Below are 18,402 nucleotides of genomic sequence, written 5' to 3' on the forward strand. Positions count from 1 at the left end.
TTACAACATACAGGAAAATCACACAGTACCAGGAATCATGGCCTAGCCAAATTGATACACAAATTTTGGGGGGAACATAATTCAAACCATGACAGAAGGATTACAAAAAGAGTGTCATCACATAAAACCTTAGTTCCCCAAACACTAACCCACTGAAGACAACAGAGATAATAAGTCATTCTATCTCCCGTTTCAAGTAAGGAACACACACATACATATTTGACAATTTTGCTAAGTACTAATTCCTCCTTAAATATTAACATCTCTCTCAATGTATGTGATACAGTCACAAAGAAAACCTACTTGCTTATCTACAAGTGATCCTAACCATAAATGGTAGCAAAGGACAATTCTTCAAGGCAACTCATGTTTTAAAGTCAAAAGTTATATGATATTTGCATTACAACAAACCTCTGTGAAAAGTCATTATGAGATACACACACACACAATACCTCCACTCACCCTCAACACACACAGTCATTAGTATCCTTTGATTAGTGTTACTACATTTCTGCTTTTATGACAGAGAGGGAAATAAACACTACCGCTATTCTCAAAAAGCCAAGTCATAAGTCAGCTATTCTACTACACAATTAAATATTTTATTACAATTGTCCATGACAAAGGCACTGGCTTCCTAAATAAATATTCTCAATATAAATGACCAAATGAATTAGTTAGTACTCTTTAGCTTGTAGGAACTAGTAATGGCACTTGAAGCGGAATAGGCAAAAGGAAGGTAGGACACATTGACTATAAATAACTCAGCAACTGAAAGGCTGTAGGGATAGGTGGGCTTTAGGATCAACTCAAAAGAAACTCCACCAGCAAAAAACTGCCATCTCTCATCTTTGCTTCTAAAGGTTGGCTCTGTCCCACTTCCTAAAGTTTGCCTTCTTCTACTTAACTCCCAGCTTTGCCACTAAGAGGGACTATTCCTCTTTCCATAGTTGTAATACAGAAAATTCTCAAGAAAGACTCACATTGGTCATGACTGGTCCACACTCACATTGGTCCAGATTGGGCCATGCATCCACCCCAGTGGCCAGTGTCCCATGACTGGCAGGCCTACACTAGAACCACCTAGTCGGATTAGCGGGAAGAGAAGTAAGTTCTCCAGAAAAAGGTGGGTTTGCTTCCCAGAAGGGAAAAGAAGGCCTTATTGTCTGCCCAAAAAGCATCACTACCTATCAACAAATTCCATATTATGTCTAATGTGAAAGCTTCAAGCAGCCCTCAACCTGGTAATAAATTACATTCTAAAAGTTCACGTCTAGAGCCTAAAGTCGATGAACTCTTTATGTGGCACTTGAAATGTATTTTGCTTGTGACAAAATGTTATAAACAGAGGTTGGCTTCTCTGGCCAGTGCTTAAAAACCTATTTAATTCAGTGATTTATCTGAAGTATAACATTACTATTATGTTTATAATATTAATAGACTACTATATGTTAGCCAATAATATTAGAAATATTAATATCTCCATTATTAATATTTCTAATTTCTACTAATATACTTCTCATAGAATTAATTTCTATTAACATTATTAATAATATTTCTAATACTATACTCAAACCCCATTATAACACTGTTCCTATGGAAAGATGTATTTGAAATTCCAAGAAAAAGAAAAACACACTCAACATCTGGTAATGACATTATCTTCCATTTTACACATATTATCTCACATTTAATCCATATACACCACAGCAAAGCTGGTGTTAACAACTCCATTAAACCCACAAGGAAATTAGGAGTAAAGATGTTTGTACATCCAAGGTCAAATGGCAAGATGAGTCCGAGCCAGCTTCGAAACCATGTATGTTTGACTCTAAAGCGCCAACTCCAATGCTCATAACAGCCAGACAGAGCTGGGTTTATAGGGAAGAAGAACGAGAGCTAATCTTTCAGACGCTGTTAATATCTAAATTTCTCTGCAGAGAAGAGAAAGGACTAGTGGGCAGTCACAGTCAATAACCAGACTTGGACTTTCTACATCCTACTAAGAAAGGATGCACCTCGCAGCATTAACAGTTAACTGTATTTCACACCTTTTAAAAGATTTCTGGTTATGCAGTATTTGAAACCTACAAGAGACTATATTTAATATACTTAAATCGTGAAACATAACATTAAAGTCAACAGCACTCAATCTAAGACATACACAATTACCAATAAAACATCGCAGCTTCCCGAGTGCTCCTTCCCCTGACTGAGGCTGACAACCATTTCTTACTGGGCATCTTGGACAAAAAAGTTTGAAAGCCAATGGTCCAACATGTGCCTTTAATAGTAAATTAACCCTGTGACTTTTGGAATCAAAGTAGAGAAATGGTCCAAAGTAATGAGATTAAAAAAAAAAAAAAAAAAAAAAGTAGCTGACTTCAATCATAAAAGATGGGAAAGGCTAAATCGTACATGGTCTTAACACAGAAATTACTAGTCAGACAGAACTCTAAACCTTTTTACTCCATGGTCCAGTGCCAGGGCTACTCACTAGGAATGTGAAAGTAAGTTAGATTTCCTTAACACATGTCAGATCATTAGACATGTGTCTTAGTCATCTAGTGCTGCTATAACAGAAATACCACAAGGGGATGGTTTTAACAAAGAGAAATTTATTCTCTCACAGTCTAAAAGGCTACAAGTCCAAATTCAGGACATCAGCTCCAGGGGAAGGCTTTCTCTCTCTGTTGGCTCTGGAGGAAGGTCCTTGTCATCAATTTTCCCCTGGTCAAATTGCTTCTCAGGCACAGGGACCCTGGGTCCAAAGGATGTGCTCTGCTCTCGGTGCTGCTCTCCTGGTGGTATGAGGTCCCCATTGTCTCTCTGCTTGCTTGTCTCTTTTATATCTCAAAAGAGATTGGCTTAAGACACAATCTAATCTTGTAGATCTCATCAACATAACTGCCACTAATCCCATCTCATTAACATCATAGTGATAGGATTTACAACAAATAGGAAAATCACACCAGCTGACAAAATGATGGACAATCACACAATACTGGGAATTGTGGCCTAGCCAAATTGATACACATATTTTTGGGAGACACAATTCAGTCCATGACAACATGTGACCTGAAATTATAAAAGGTCAACTCCAAATTATTACAATTAAAGTGAGGTATTCCTAAACCAGACTAGGAAGAAAGGCCTAGTGATCTACTTCAGAAAATCAGCCAATGAAAACCCTATGGATCAGACAACAGTATGATCTGCAACTGATGACGGGGCAGCGTCTCATCCCATTATGTTTGGGGTCGCCATGAGTTGGGAGACGACTTGATAGCAGCTAGCAACATTCCTAAGCCAAGACAAACTGGTTCTTCCATGCCAGAGCCTTAATCACTTTTAGACACCATAAAAAGAAAAATGAAAGGAATAACCCAACTAACAATGAACTCCATTTCATACATCATAGAAAAGAGAACTGATAACCTGATGGGGAGTAAAAGAAAACTGTCAATAGTTTACTAAGGGCTTAATTTTGTTGTAATAGTGTGTTATGCAATTTATGTTGTGCAAAAAAATTTAAGATATTTGGTCTATGAAGTTAAAGAACTTACAACATATGTTGAAAGAAAGGATATATACACCAATTAGTGAACAAGTCAGAACAAACTGCTTGACTAAAAACTCCAAATTGTGAATATACCTGTTATACCCGTTGCCGTCGAGTCGATACCTATTCGTAGTGACCCTATAGGACAGAGTAGAACTGCACCGTAAGGTTTCCAAGGAGCGGCTGGGGGATTCAAACTGCCAACTTTTTGGTTAGCAGCCGAGCTCTTAACCACTGTGCCACCAGGGCTCCAATAAGGCGATCTAAAATGCAGCACAAAGCAATGATGCTTAAAAACATCTTGAGGACGACATATAACAAAGCGGGTACAGCTAAATGAACACAAGTCACTGATGACCAACGTGCACTCTCCTTTAGCACCTGATATTGTCTCCTTGTTTTTTACCTACTTGGATACACAGGATCCGCCGTACCACACTCTAAGATTCCTGAAGGCTGGGTCCATGGCTCAGATTATTTTAAATCTCCCCTCAGACCTTGACACAGAACATACTCAATACATGTTTGAGGAGTAAAATAAATGGTCATATTGGTCAACCCTAAATACCTATGTAAATGCCTCATTTGGACTGATAGCCTCTGGTAAGGGTTGACTTCTTCACTGCAGGGGAAAGGCTGCAGTGCAACAGCTGGTGGGGAGCATTGTCCCTCAAGTTGAAAGGGGAAGCTATCCATGCAAAGTGTATATGTGTGTGTATGTTGGGCCTGAAAGGGGGAGAGGATGGTGCCTAAAGGGTCAAAAGGGGGCATATAAGTATAGGCTAAATTATGCTACCATAACAAATGGTCTTAAAATTTTGGAGGCCAACAAGAGAGGCTTATTTCTGCCTACTGTTTGGTCCCTTGCAGGTGAACTGTGGCTGGGCTCAATATCGTCTTCACTCTGGGACCAAGGCAGAAGAGCATCCTTAACTGGAATATACGGGTCTTGTAGCAAACAGAAAAGAGAGATGGCAGAATCAGGCCATGGCTCTTAAAGCTTCTGCTTGGGTAGTATCTTAGTCATATAGCGCTGCTCTAACAGAAATACCACAAGTGGATGGCTTTAACAAAGAGAAGTTTATTCTCTCACAGTCCAGTAGACTACAAGTCCAAATTCAGAGCATCAGCTCCAAGGGAACACTTTCTCTGTTGGCTCTGGAGGAAGGCCTGTGTCATCAATCTTCCTTTGGTCTGGGAGCTTCCCTGTGCAGGAACCTCAGGTCCAAAGGATGTGCTCTGCTCCCGGCACTGCTTTCTTGGTGGTATGAGGTTCCCATGTGTCGCTGCTCGTGTCTCTCTTTCATATCTCAAAAGAGATTGGATTAAGTCACTATCCAATCTTGTAGACCTCCTCAGTATAACTGCCACTAATCCATCTTATTAGATCATAGTAATTGAATTTACAACACATAAGGAAATCACATCAGATTACAAAATGATACACAATTATACAATACTGGGAATCATGACCCAGCCAAGTTGACAGGTATTTTTGGGTGACACAATTCAATCCATGACAGGTGGCATGTGCCATTTTCACTGGCCCATTTCATTTTATTGGCCAAAATAAATTCCATGGTCAAGACAGTTGCCAGCAGGGTGGGAAAAGTATAATCCCTCCCACAGGGATGGAGGGTTGGTTGGTAAGAGGGAGCTGTGAACATTTTGACAATAATAGAATTTATCACAAAGAGAATGGAAATGGCTAGAGGAGTGCTTCCTTCCCTCCAGTAATGATAAAGAAGGCCTCCTGAATGGTCAACAATTTTACTTTAAAACAAAGATGAGAAGGTAAGGTGGCAGAGAAACTAGATTAATGGAAATGGAACAACCAGAATGGAAACAATAAGAATGTTTCCACATTGTGAAGAATGTAACCAATGTCACTGAATAATTTGTGTAGAAAGGGTTGAATGGGAACCTAAACCGCTGTGTAAACTTTCACCAAAAACACAATAAAATATTATTTGAAGGAGAAAAAAAAGCACAACGCCTCCTTTTATAAAAAGCAGCCACTCCATTTCTATGGTACTTATTGCAGTTCTCACAATCTTTTAGATGTCTCATTATACCCACACATGATTCTGGTGAGGACCCAGGCCTTGTCCAGGGCTCCAGCAGAGCCCGAACTAGAACTCTGGTGCTCTCCCACCCACCTCGAGCAAGTCAACCTTCGATGCTTCCATTTCACCTGTAAAATGGACATAATCCTCGACTCTTCCTAAGAAGATGCATTTAGAACATCTGAAACAGTGAGCGCCTACCACATAAAAGCACTCAGTAAATACAAGAGTATGATTATTATTATGACAGTTGTCCCCCAACACATATCTTTCCTAAATTATCTTTAAATTTTTAATTATAATTTGTTAAAACTCCTTAAATGGAGAAAATGCATTTAATGACCTTTATTCCACTATTCAAAACCATGAGCTATTCTCCTCTATTCTAATAGTTTTCTCCTATACACACACACACACACACACACACACACATATACATACACACAAACACATCTACATTGTCTCCTCTGACCTCTATTACTTGTTCACTCCCTAAGGGGTCAGTTTCTTAACTTCTCAAGAAGTTTAAAAAGGGCTCATTCTATTACATGTCGGTCACCGTGAGTTGGCGCCAACTCCACAACAACAACAACAACATCCTTGCCTGAGCATTAAATCAGAATGTTTCATCTGTGAGGAAATTCCTCTGTTAATTATTACTTTCATGTTTGCTTTTCAAAGTTACCAAAGACACCTTTACTCAATTTGATTAAGACACGTGTCAACATTCTTAATCCAGATGCAAGTCTCTCAAATTTCTAACCGTAAACTTCCTCTTGAAATGGAAAATAATTACTTTTGAAATAATCCAAGTCCGTCCCTGACTCAGTGGGAATTACAAATACCTTTTGTTTTCAGAGGAAATAAAGGAAATAAATGTTTTAAAATTATGTAAGTCTGATTCAGCTACCAGGGAATTAACACAAAACGAATGTTTTGAAATATCCAAAGCACTTTTTAAGGTTCAATAAAGAATGTGTTTTGAGAACTAGGTGGGTGAGACTTTAAAATAAAAACAACCACCACGATCTCAGTTGTTACTTAGCAATTTCAGGCTTCAACTGTTCCCTTCTAAAGGGCAAGTTAGAAAACTGAAGAAATGGCTTCTAGAAGAAACACTGAGGCATCTATCTGGTCCAGTTTCCTTTCTTTCCTCCATTTTCCTCTCTAAGATTTTAATCAAGCCAGTCTGAACTTTAAACTGCCGAGGTCTTGTTGTTGTTTTAACCTCTCTGGAAGCAACTCACTTTTCATTAAACTTCATTGTTGAATCAAAAGCAAAGCGACAGGCAGAGCTTAGCTGGGAGGAATCCTGGCTGTTTGTCCTCGCAGTGGCACTACCTGAAGGAAGTCAGAATCGAGAGAGTCCAGGAAGGGAGAAAAGTAAGTCCAAAAGGGAACCAACAGTCTGACCTATCTCCAAGTACATCACTCAACGGGTAGGGTAGGCAAGGTGTGCTGAGACAACAACTTCAACTCCAGTCACGCTCCTAATCCAATCGGTTTAAATTCTAAATTGGTCTCAGTACTTATCCTCAATTTCAGAAGTTATATAAGTGTGAAAACTTGGGTGACCAAGCACTGATTCAAAACCAAGCCGTACTTTTATCAATCAATCTAAACTCTTACCCCCAGGGCTGTGACGGATAATTAAAGAATTGTGGCTTAGAACTGTCTGCGCAACAGGAAACCTACAGTCAGTGGTGTGCTGGAGCTGCTTCACACAGGCTCACTAGAGCCAATTGTTAAATTCTCAGGATTTTTGCAAGCCAGATGTTAAGCAAAGCCATGATTAAAAATAAAATTAAACTTTAAATTATATTAAAAACAAAGGTAATAATAGTCAAACCTCATCACGTCCTAAATGTTTTACTATTACCTACGCACTTGATATTATCTACAATTATCGTACCTGTATGGTAGGAAATGATACACCTTTTCCAAACTCTGCATTTGGTGACATTTCGTGGGTAGCTTGAAATCGGCCATGGAAGTCCACAAACACTGCAAACCCTCCTCCCTGCGGGTCCAACTTGTTAACATTCACCTGCACATCACTACCTACAATGTTAACTCACCACTGCTTGACAGCAGCTAAGGAGTTCAAGACTGCCAATCTTTTGAGTCAAAATAAAGGCCTATAAATTGTAAGTCATAACCCAAATATAGGAAAGTAATGACATTTATTGTGCCCCTATTATATACCAGTCATAGCGCTAACTGCTATCCACACAGTGTTTCATTTCCGGAGAGATACATCATCTCCAATACACACATGAGTCAACTGAGGTTTTGAGAGCGTGAGTTAATACTAAAAAGCACAAGAACAAGAGTCAGGCCTAGAACTCTCTGACTCAAAAATGTGCTATCTTTCCGCTAAGCTAGCCCCGGTACTATTATCACTACCATAATGAAACCCAAATCGACCACAAGTAACTGTCAGATAATCAGCAAACATTAAGGTCCTCTAATGTGTAGAAAATGACATATACATAGCAGGATAAGGAGAAAAGCATAGACCAAGAGTTCAATTTTATTCATATTCACTCAGTTTGTTCACACTCATCTCCAATATACCCACAAAAGGTACTTAAGTGAGAAATGGGTTCAAGGAACCATGAGGACCAAGAATTTCTGCACTTGAGCAAGTCCCTTTCAATCAAAAAATTAAAAGCTGACCTTGTGTAGGGATACTCTTTTAATTCTTTAAATATTTCTGCTCTCTCCACCAAATGGATGCACTGTACCTAAAATGAATACATCTTACCAAGAAAAAAAAATGTAAAAACAAAATTTCTCAAATGTTAGCACCAATTTTCTGAAGTGTGTGGGTATTTATTTTTTATTTTCTCTTTTAGACTTTTAAGTTATTTGATTGTCCTTTTACCGTGGTTGCTCAAAGAAAAAATTACTTACTGATTACTTTAGAAAATTCTGGTCATCTTGGCTTCCTATAAGCTACCAGCTTCTCCCACTGTTCCAGTACATTTTTCATCACCTGTCACAATTAGAAAAAATACTATTAGTTATATATTTAATAAAGGCCATTTCTTGGTTTCCAATGTGTTAAGTCTTTTCTTCTCTTTACATCACAAAGCACAGAGAAAAATATAGCTATCTCTTCCTTTTTCTCTAAAAACAAAAAAGAAGACAATAATAACATAAGATCATCCCAAGAGAAAACAAATTTAAAAACACAGTGTATTTACTGTTGAGGGTTGGGGTCGAGAACCCTTAAAATACTCTCCCTTGGGTTTTCAGGAGGACATTTTTAGTCTAACTCCTAGGAAGGAGAGTACTAAGTAACCCATTTTCTCTCTCTTTACTTTTTCCCAAAAGTAAGTGACTATTTGCTTTGATAGGATTGGAGAAAGCACTGGCTTAGCGCTTAGCCACTGCACTGATCTAGGCAATAAGGACCTCCCTCCAGCTTCCTCCAACACCTGGAACCAGCTAATTTCCACTCAGAAAGCAGGACAGTGGCTGCCTACCCCTGGGAGAGCCAGCTTTCTCTGTTCCAGCTTCTCTCCAGGTGTTACTGGATGACTAAGTCAGATTTGCTAGAGTTGAATCCATGTTTCAGTTTCAGAAAAGGAGGTAAGTGACCCTTCTGGGTTTTCCAACCCTGCTTTATCAGTAATTAAGCTATCATCTATTTGATTCCCACTGAACCCTCGCTCTACATTTCTCAAATTGTTTAAAACTTATAGGATAGAAAAGATCGTCAACATCTACCAAAGGACACCACACAAATAAAACCTTGGTTCAAAATCCTATCACTTACTAGCCATGTGACCTTGGGAAAAATCCATCTGTCTTTTCCCAGCCTCAATTTCATTTCTAAAAGAGGATCAACTTAACCTCTGCTACAAAGTATGGTTCTGAGTACTAAAATAAGACGAAAGATATAATCTGCCAAAGTATAGCATGCTTTGATACAACAAGGGTTGTCTTAGCCATCTAGTGCTGCTATAACAGAAATACCACAAGTGGACGGCTTTAAAAAAAAAAGAAAGTATTCATCTGTCAACATTATCTCTCATTAGAAAATACTTTCCCAAGTATAATTTTTTATTTATTATTAAACATTCTATTAAATATTGATGATTTTTTACAATACTCATCAAAAAAATATAGACCTAAACAAAACCAAGACCTAGAATTCTGTCCTATTAATGCTCAGTTATCTTCACAATAACACGTTCTCCCTTTAGATGCAAGTAGAGCTCATTCCAAGAAAATACATTCTGAAATGAGCTGTCAGCTTCATTCTGTTGAGTCATGCAGGATCCTCTTGAGGCACTTAAACGAAAACAATTAGTGTGCTTACTACTGCAATTATGGCAGACAGTCTATTAAATTCGAGGTTACAATTGAAATCATGTTGGGTTAGTCGATTAAATTCATCGACTATTTCCCTATGTGAACACTTTGGAGAAAGAGGTTCAAATCATACTTCTGACAATATAAAACTTTTCTAAGTTGATCTGAATGGCGTAATAAACAAATTTAAAAATGCTCATCTTAGTTGATAGCCTTTACTAACATGTGCAAACAGAAAGCTCTAGCTATGCATTTGTTAGCATTCTTCATGTCAGTACTAAGTTTCTTTTTCTGATGATAAGTTTTTTGAAAGGAGGGAATGCATCATTTCCATTGGTGCTAATTCTTCTGGTGCTCAGTGCAATGCCATGCACTCACTGGGCAACTGTCAAAGATACAGACCCATGGAAGCAGCAGTCAAGAAATTAAATGATGCATTGCACTGGGCAAATCTGCTGCAAAAGACCTCTTAGAACGTGTTAAAAAGCAAAGATGTCACGTTAAGGCCTAAGGTGTCATGATATTTTCAACAGCCTCATATGCATGTGAAAGCTGGACAATGAATAAGGAAGATCAATAAAGAATTGATGCCTTTGAATTATGGTGTTGGTGGAGAATACTGAATATACCACAGACTTCCAGAAGAACGAACAAATCAGTCTTGGAAAAAGTACAATCAGAATGCTCCTTGGAAGCAAGGATGGCGAGACTTCGTCTCACATACTTTGGACATGTTATCAGGAGGGACCAGTCTCTGGAGAAGGACATCATGCTTGGTAAATCTGTCTCATTACAGTCGTTACCCCTGAGTTTTGAACAAAAACCACTTCATTTGCTATAATGAAAAATATTTTAACAGGTTCAAAGAATCCAATTCATTCCCAAAGATGGTAATTTGTCACCGCCATGGTTATTCAAAGAATTACAAGTGACTTCAACAATAGGCTTTAAATGAACTACCCATTTTTCAGACGACATGGTGCTAAGCACTGGAGGTGGGTGAGGATTATAAATTGATTGGGATGAAGTTGATTTAAAAGAGTGCAGAGCAATGGCAGCATCACCAGAATAGGCACAATTAACTTAGCTGATACACTTGGACAGAACAATCTGGATGTATAAGTTCTAGCTGTGATTGTTAAAAGCCCAGGACTTCCTAATCACACTTCATATATATTGTTAAGATTCCACAATAGTCAAGCAAAAACCTGGCTAAAAAGAACACACTCTTTTGTATGCACTTTCTACCCTCCAGGGAGAGGCCAAGGCTGCTAGCCCAAGGTGGAGGGAGACTGGCAGGCATCAAAACCAAGAGCATTCAACAGCTAAGGTGCTAGAGGATGGCATTCACACAAAGGTTGCAGAAGTGGATAAAACTCTTGCAACCAGAAGACATGAGAGTTTTGGATTCTTAGCCTCTTTTCTGTCAAGGAATTGGTTCACTAACAGGGGTTGGGGCCTCCTCATGGGAGACAGTGTTCTGTGGTCAGTAAGACCACAAAAACTGAAAAGGCCTCACTTAGGTTATTTATATAAGCCACACTATGACCTAGAAACACCTCCTTAGAGAATGTGTCACACACTTAAAATGCCAGCCATCAAGGGAGGGCTCCTGAGGGCCTAAGAGTTGCTTACTAAGTCACAGGGTTTCTTGCTACCTTTTCACTACACTTCTATAGCAGAAAAGAGGAGGAAAAGCCACTCCAGGTTGTTGAATTTTCTACAGGTCAGAAGAAAAACAGCCAGAAGGTATGACAGACATGCTTCTAGTCAAGTAGGAGACTTGACAGAGAGGAGGGTAAAGATAAAGAGAAGCCATATTCCTGGCTAGCCATCAGGTGTGGCAGACTCCAAATTGTGCCCCCCCTTAACCTCCACCTCTTATTATCCATACCTTGTGTAATCCCCTCCCTTTGAGTGTGGGCAAGACCTGTGATTTGCTTCTAACCAACAGAATACAACAAAGATGACAGGATGTATGTGATCACATTATATAAGATTGTAATGTCTGTGTACTATAAGATTCTCTCTTACTATATTTGAAGAAGCAAGTTATCAAGTTGTGAACTATCTACATAGAAGGCCATGTGAGGGTGGTCTCGGCTAACAGCAAGAAACTGAGGCTTCCATTTGACAGCCTGCAAGAAACCAAATTGTTGAAGCAACCACAAGAGATTGGAAGCAAATCCTTTCCCAGTTGAAACTCGGATAAGTCAGCAGCCCCAGGTGACACCATGATTGAAGCCTTGCAAAGTGTGCAGCTAAATCATGCCCAGACTCCTAACCCACAGAAACTTTGAGATAATCTATGTGTATTAAGTTTGAGGTAATATTGTTATGTAGCTACAGATAACTAATACAGATGGGAAGTGAGGTATGCATCCCCGATGTTACTCCCTGTCCTTCTGAGAGAGGAGGGGGGAGGAAGTACAAGGCTCACGAGCCAGGGCCTGGGAGAGTAATCCTGCCTTTATATACATATCCACGCTTTTATTCAACTATCTTTGATGAGACCCTTGCTTCCCTCCCCTACTGTTGTTGTTGCTGTTAGGTACCATCGAGTCAGTTTCGACTCATAGCAAAAGAATGAATCACTGCCCGGTCCTGCGCCATCCTCATAATCATTGTTATGTTCGAGCCCATTGCTGCAGCCACTCGTTGAGGGTCTTCCTCTTTCTCGCTGACCCTCTACTTTACCAAGCATGATGTCTTTCTCCAGGGACTGAACCCTCCTGACAACATGTCCAAAGTACATGAGACACAGTCTCGCCATCCTCGCTTCTAAGGAGCATTCTGGCTATACTTCTTCCAAGACAGACTTGTTCCTTCTTCTGGCAGTCCATGATATATTCAAATATTAGTTTCAGAGTCTATTCTGACAACCATTTTGGTCTTTTCTTTCTTTCCTGCCCTTTTAATGAGCTCTTGCTTTCTTCATGTATGATGTCCTTGATGTCATCCCACAACTCATCTGGTCTTCAGTCATTAGAGTTCAATGCATCAAATCTATTGTTTAGATGGTCTCTAAATTCAGGTGAGACAGGTTGTATTTTGGCTCTCACAGACTTGCTCTAACTCAGCTTCAACTTGAACTTGCATATGAGCAATTGATGGTCTGTTCCGAAGTCGGCCCCTGGCCTTGTTCTGACTGATGATACTGAGCTTCTCTATCGTCACTTTCCACAGAGGTAGTCAATTTGATTTCTGTGTATTCCATCTGGCAAGGTCCACATGTATAGCTGCCACTTATGTTGTTGAAAAAAGGTATTTGGAATGAAGAAGTTGTTGGTCTTGCAAAATTCTGTCATGCGATCTCCACTGTCGTTTCTATCACCAAGGACATATTTTCCAATTACTGATTCTTCTTTTTTGTTTCCAACCTTCTCATTCCAATCACCAGTAACTATCAATGCATCTTGATTGCACTGATGAACTTCAGACTGCAGAAGCTGGTAAAAATCTTCAATTTCTTCATCTTTAGCATTAGTAGTTGATGCATAAATTTGAATAATAGTCGTGTTAACTGTCTTCCTTGTGGGGGTATGGGTATTATCCTATCACTGACACTGCTGTACTTCAGGATAAATCTTGAAATGTCCTTTCTGATGATGAATGCAATGCCAGTCCTCTTCAATTTGTCATTCCCAGCTTAGTAGACAATATGATTGTCTGTTTCAAAGTGGCCAATACTCTATTTCAGCTCACTAATGCCTAGGGTATCAATCTCTATGCATTCCATTTCATTTTTGACGACTTGCAATTTTTCTAGATTTATACTTCGTACATTCCACATTCTGATTATTAATGGATGTTTCCAGCTGTTTATTCTCATTTTGAGTTGTGCCACAACAGCCAATGAAGTCCCGAAAGGTTGACTCCATCCATGTCATTCAGGTCAACTCTACTTTGAGGAGGCAGTTCTTCCCCAATCATATTCTGAGTGCCTTCCAACCTTAGGGGCTCACTTTACGGCACTATATCACACAATTTTCTGCTGTTATTCATAAGGTTTTCACTAGCCAATTTTTTCAGGATTAGACCACCAGGTCCTTATTCCTAGTCTGTCTTAGTCTGAAAGCTTCGCTGAAACCTGTCTACCAAGGGTGACCCTGCTAGTACTGGAAATACCAGTGGCAAAACTTCCAGTATCACAGCAGCATGCAAGCCACCACAGTACAACAAACTGACAGACACATCATGGCTCAAACACAGAGTATATGGCAAAGACTAACTTACCTAACCAGAGCCCTCTTAACCTTGACAGGCCATTAGGTAAGCGGAAACTGGTGAAGAAATCCTGCAATCACATCATTTGAAAGCTGGAAAAACCTCATTAATCTTCTAGTGCTAGCCTCTCCGTTGACAGATGACAACAGACCCACAGACTCTAACTGACCTGTCCAGGGTCACTCAGGTAATGGCACTCCTGAGCCACCAGTTTCCTAGGCTTCTTTATACAGGTTTACCAATCTCTACCTTCAACACCAAAAATAACGAGAAGAGTGGTATCAAATATTCTGTGGGGAAAAAAACAGGGCTAAGTTTTTGTGACACTATAAAGCTCCTACTTCTAAAAACTAAGCTCTGTGACAAGAGAAAAATAACACTGAATAAAATATTCATATTAAATGTTCAATTCATTCTTCAAAAGCAATGCACAGTATTTTCTAAGTAAACTGAGACATTCCTAAAATAGGCCGCCTTTTCTTAGGAGTGATGTTTTTTTGTTTTTTGTTTCAATGAAATGTTAAGGGGGGGGATCAAAAGAGGGCTGGCACAGACACTTATGCAAGCATGTCTAGTTCACTGCTTTATATATCTCTATTCATAAATTTATTGATTCATCCAACAAGTATTTTTGGGGCACCTATGATGCCAGAATCTGCTAGGTGCTGTAAATTAGAAGCCTGTCTGAATGCAAGCAAACGATGCTTACTAATATTTTCGGCAGAAGCAACCACATCTAAACAAGCAACTGATGAAAAGAGAGAAATTTCCAGCATGTATTTTTATAGGCTATTAAGAATGCAGACCAGAGCTCTCTTTTCTCCTAGAAACTTCCATATTTAAAATAAATGACAACTTGTTTTTCGTGTAACAACAGTGCCCTTAAGGCAGCACTGGGAGTTATCAAACAAAGGGGTTACACCACCACCATGCCATAATCCTCGAGAACATTGAGGAAAGGTTAACACTCCTGTTACGGAACTCTCCCAGCAGCCTAATAGCAATTTTCTTCAAAAGAAAGTGGTCTTTCACTCACCATCTTCCATCCTAATCTTTTTCTCAGTACCAAGAACAAACATATGTTCAAAATAAGCCAAAAAGAAATAAGGGCTCATTTTCTCCAGTATAACCAGTTTTCTCTCCTCGACATGAACTTAAACCTCTACAAGCATTACCATTGCTAGAACATTAATTGATAACATTAATGAACCCTTTTAAATGCATCAGATTGCTTAGACATGATATCACTAAGTATTAATAATACTATTAAGCATAAAAATAGCCCAAACTGACTGTTTACCACCCACTAGGCCCTGTTCTAAATGCTGTACATACTAATTCATTTAATCTTGTCAACAGCCCTACAGGACATATTACTATTTTTATCCCCATTTTACAGATGAGGAAGCTGTGGCACATTTATTCATGCAATGCATCCATTCAACAAACTGTTAGTGGGAAACCTCCATCCCCCGGGTCTCAAGTCTCCATTTGGTAGACTTTCCATTAGCCTAACAATCCAGTCTTCTCTCCTACCTTCTCCCTGGGGGAAGAAGAGTGAATTATGTGAATGTTGAGTTTGGGAAAAGGGACTAGACAACATGGCCCAGACTCTCCTGGATTTCATAAGCTGCTGCCTTCCACACGAAGAGGAGAAAATTGGTCTAACTTAAGCAGAAAATACTAGGAAACCAACTTGGCCACAGTGCTCCAATTGGTCAGCTTTATTTCTAATAAATCTCTATCTAACTCCCACTGGCCTATGCATTGGTCCCAAAATTGGATGAGAAAGGAGTGTAATTCAACTGCCCACCCTCCCAAACTCTAACACAAGTAAGTTTTAATACCCAGCTGGATGACAAGATCTTTGTGGAAAAAGGTAGATACTTTCCTTCCACTTTTACAAAAAAAGGAAACCGAAACTCAAAATACGTAACCAATACAGTCTAATGAGGTTTCTGCAGAGTGGATCGTGAATGAACCTGCTCCTCTAACTCACTGTCCCGTGGCCTGTGAAGACAAGGTTATTCCTCTACTTTCTTCTCTCTGTGTCAGACCTGAAAACACTGTCTCCTTTCCAAATAAATAAAATGTACACAGGTAACCTTTTTTTTTTCTATTGTAGAACCCTAATGCAAGGTAGTGGAAAATTCCTTAGCATCAGTAGGCTCATTACTTTCACAAAACAGGCCAGGTACTTCAATAGTACCATATTTTTACACAAATAAAGCGTGCCTTCTACGTTGGTTTGTCTGTCAATCACGCCCTCTCCCCATAAGGTATTTTCCTAAGCGTGCTATGCTGAATTTTTTTTACAGCAACACGTAAAACATATTGGCATAGAGGCATTTACCAAAATACCTGGAGGGGGAGAGCACGGTTGGCAAACAAACGTTATTTGAGTAAAAATATGGTATATATTATTTTCAGCCTGGCAAAGTCTGTTCCTTGTCCTCTACACTCAATTCCACAAAAGTCTGCATTTTTATCCATTGCATGATACTTATATCACATAAAAAGAACTGTGACAAAAATACTACCCACTACCCTGTCATCCAGGAATAAAAATATCTCTAATTTCTAAATTATCATTTGATCTTTTCTACCCTTCTTAGAATTCAGTGCTTCTGGTTTTAAAATACTCTTAAAAGGGCTGCCATTCAATAATATTGACTTTTTTTTTGCCATAGATATTTAAATGCAGATAATTTGAGCTTGATGCTTTCCTACCCAGTCCATATTTAATAAGAATAGTTTCCTAATTGTTACTTGAGCAAAAGTTTCAAAATAAAAAACAAAACCCACTGCTTCCACACTAAAGTTAGAGGCAGTAATATTTTTTTTCACAAGTGCATATAAGTGAAAGAAGTCAGTCATCTAGTGCCCTCAACTGTACAGAAAAGAGCAGATGATAGAAACACAGCATTTGTAGGCTATGATCCTTGCAGTGAGCCTGATGTAAGTAAGGCAGCTGTAGCATTATCTCCAGATAAAGAAACGAAGGTTCCAAAAGGTAAAGTAACATTTCTAAGTCGATCTACTTTCTAAGTGTCAGTGTTCAACTTTAAACGCAGTTCTTTTACTGGAGCTAAAGTTTATGCTTTTTCTTGTCCAGAGCACTATAAACTCAGAAATAATGGAAAAAGCCTCTGTAAGTGAATAGTGATCAAAATTTAAGTTGAGAAGAGCCAAGACAAAGACTGATGGTGACGCAATGTAATAAGATGTAATGTGATGTGTGAACTCCATTTATTTACTAGCACAGCCTGGGGTAACCGGCAGGAAAAAAGAGAGGATAGAGAAAATTGGACACCAGAGATGACAAACAGCAGACTGACAGTAGAGAACGAGAAGAACTAATGAAAGAAAGAAGAGAGAAGAAACACCAACCACAATAGAGAAATTATGTAGGAGCATTTTGTTATGGGGCTATGCCTACATCAGGGTCAGCAAACATTTTTTATAAAGGACCAAATAGTAAATATTTTACACTTTGCCAAGTCATAATGTGTCTGTCACAACTACTCTACCGTTATAGTGTGAAGGCTGCTGTAGACAATATGCAAATAAATGAGCATGGCTGTGTTCCAATAAAACCTTATTTATACAAATAGGCAGAGACAGGACTGTGGCCTCTAGTTAGGCCTAGACAGTCACCGGCCTAAACAGGAAATGCTATGGCATACGAAAGAGGCAAAGAGGAAGATACTAAAACCTACATCAAAAGTCTAGAGACAACACTTTAGCAAGCAACAAGTACCCCGAAGGATGCCAATCCAAAGAGCACCTAGTCTGTGGGGGGCTCAGCTCAGGCTCTTGATTAGGAGAGTGAAGTGATGTTATTTGTTCAGTATTCATTTATCCAAAGTTAGACATGTTCAAAGAACTAATTTGTAAGATATTTTGTCAATTATGACTCAGAACTGTTGATCCCTGTCTTACCAAATATTTTACATGCATGATTACTGGAAAAATCATCTCGATGTTCCAAAAGAAACTAACAAAAGAAAATAGTCATGAACAGAAGGAACTGAATGAATTTTGGCTTCCATCTCTGACAGTTCCTCCTCTTGGAAGATTCTCTCTGACTTTTCCCATCCCATTTTCCAACCTAACTCTTACTCCTGATTAAAAACAAACAAACCAACAGACAAACAGAACCCATTGCCATCAAGCTGATTCCAACTGAGGGTGACCCCATGTGTTATAGAGTAGAACCACTCG

The 18,402-nt window shown here is 39.1% G+C and overlaps 1 protein-coding gene across 18 annotated transcripts in view; it reads right to left on the reverse strand.

Moving 5' to 3' along the window:
* SGMS1 (sphingomyelin synthase 1) overlaps positions 1–18,402 on the reverse strand; it is a 323,258-nt gene that overhangs the window by 106,107 nt on the left and 198,749 nt on the right. For all 18 annotated transcript variants that reach the window (XM_023739618.1, XM_023739632.1, XM_023739610.1 and 15 more), the window contains one exon: positions 8,545–8,626. The gene's annotated coding sequence lies outside the window, so the exon portion shown is untranslated. The remainder of the gene's footprint in view (positions 1–8,544; positions 8,627–18,402) is intronic.

The sequence above is a fragment of the Trichechus manatus genome, unplaced genomic scaffold (assembly GCF_000243295.1).
Source record: "Trichechus manatus latirostris isolate Lorelei unplaced genomic scaffold, TriManLat1.0 scaffold00007, whole genome shotgun sequence".
In the NCBI taxonomy this organism is placed as follows: domain Eukaryota; kingdom Metazoa; phylum Chordata; class Mammalia; order Sirenia; family Trichechidae; genus Trichechus; species Trichechus manatus.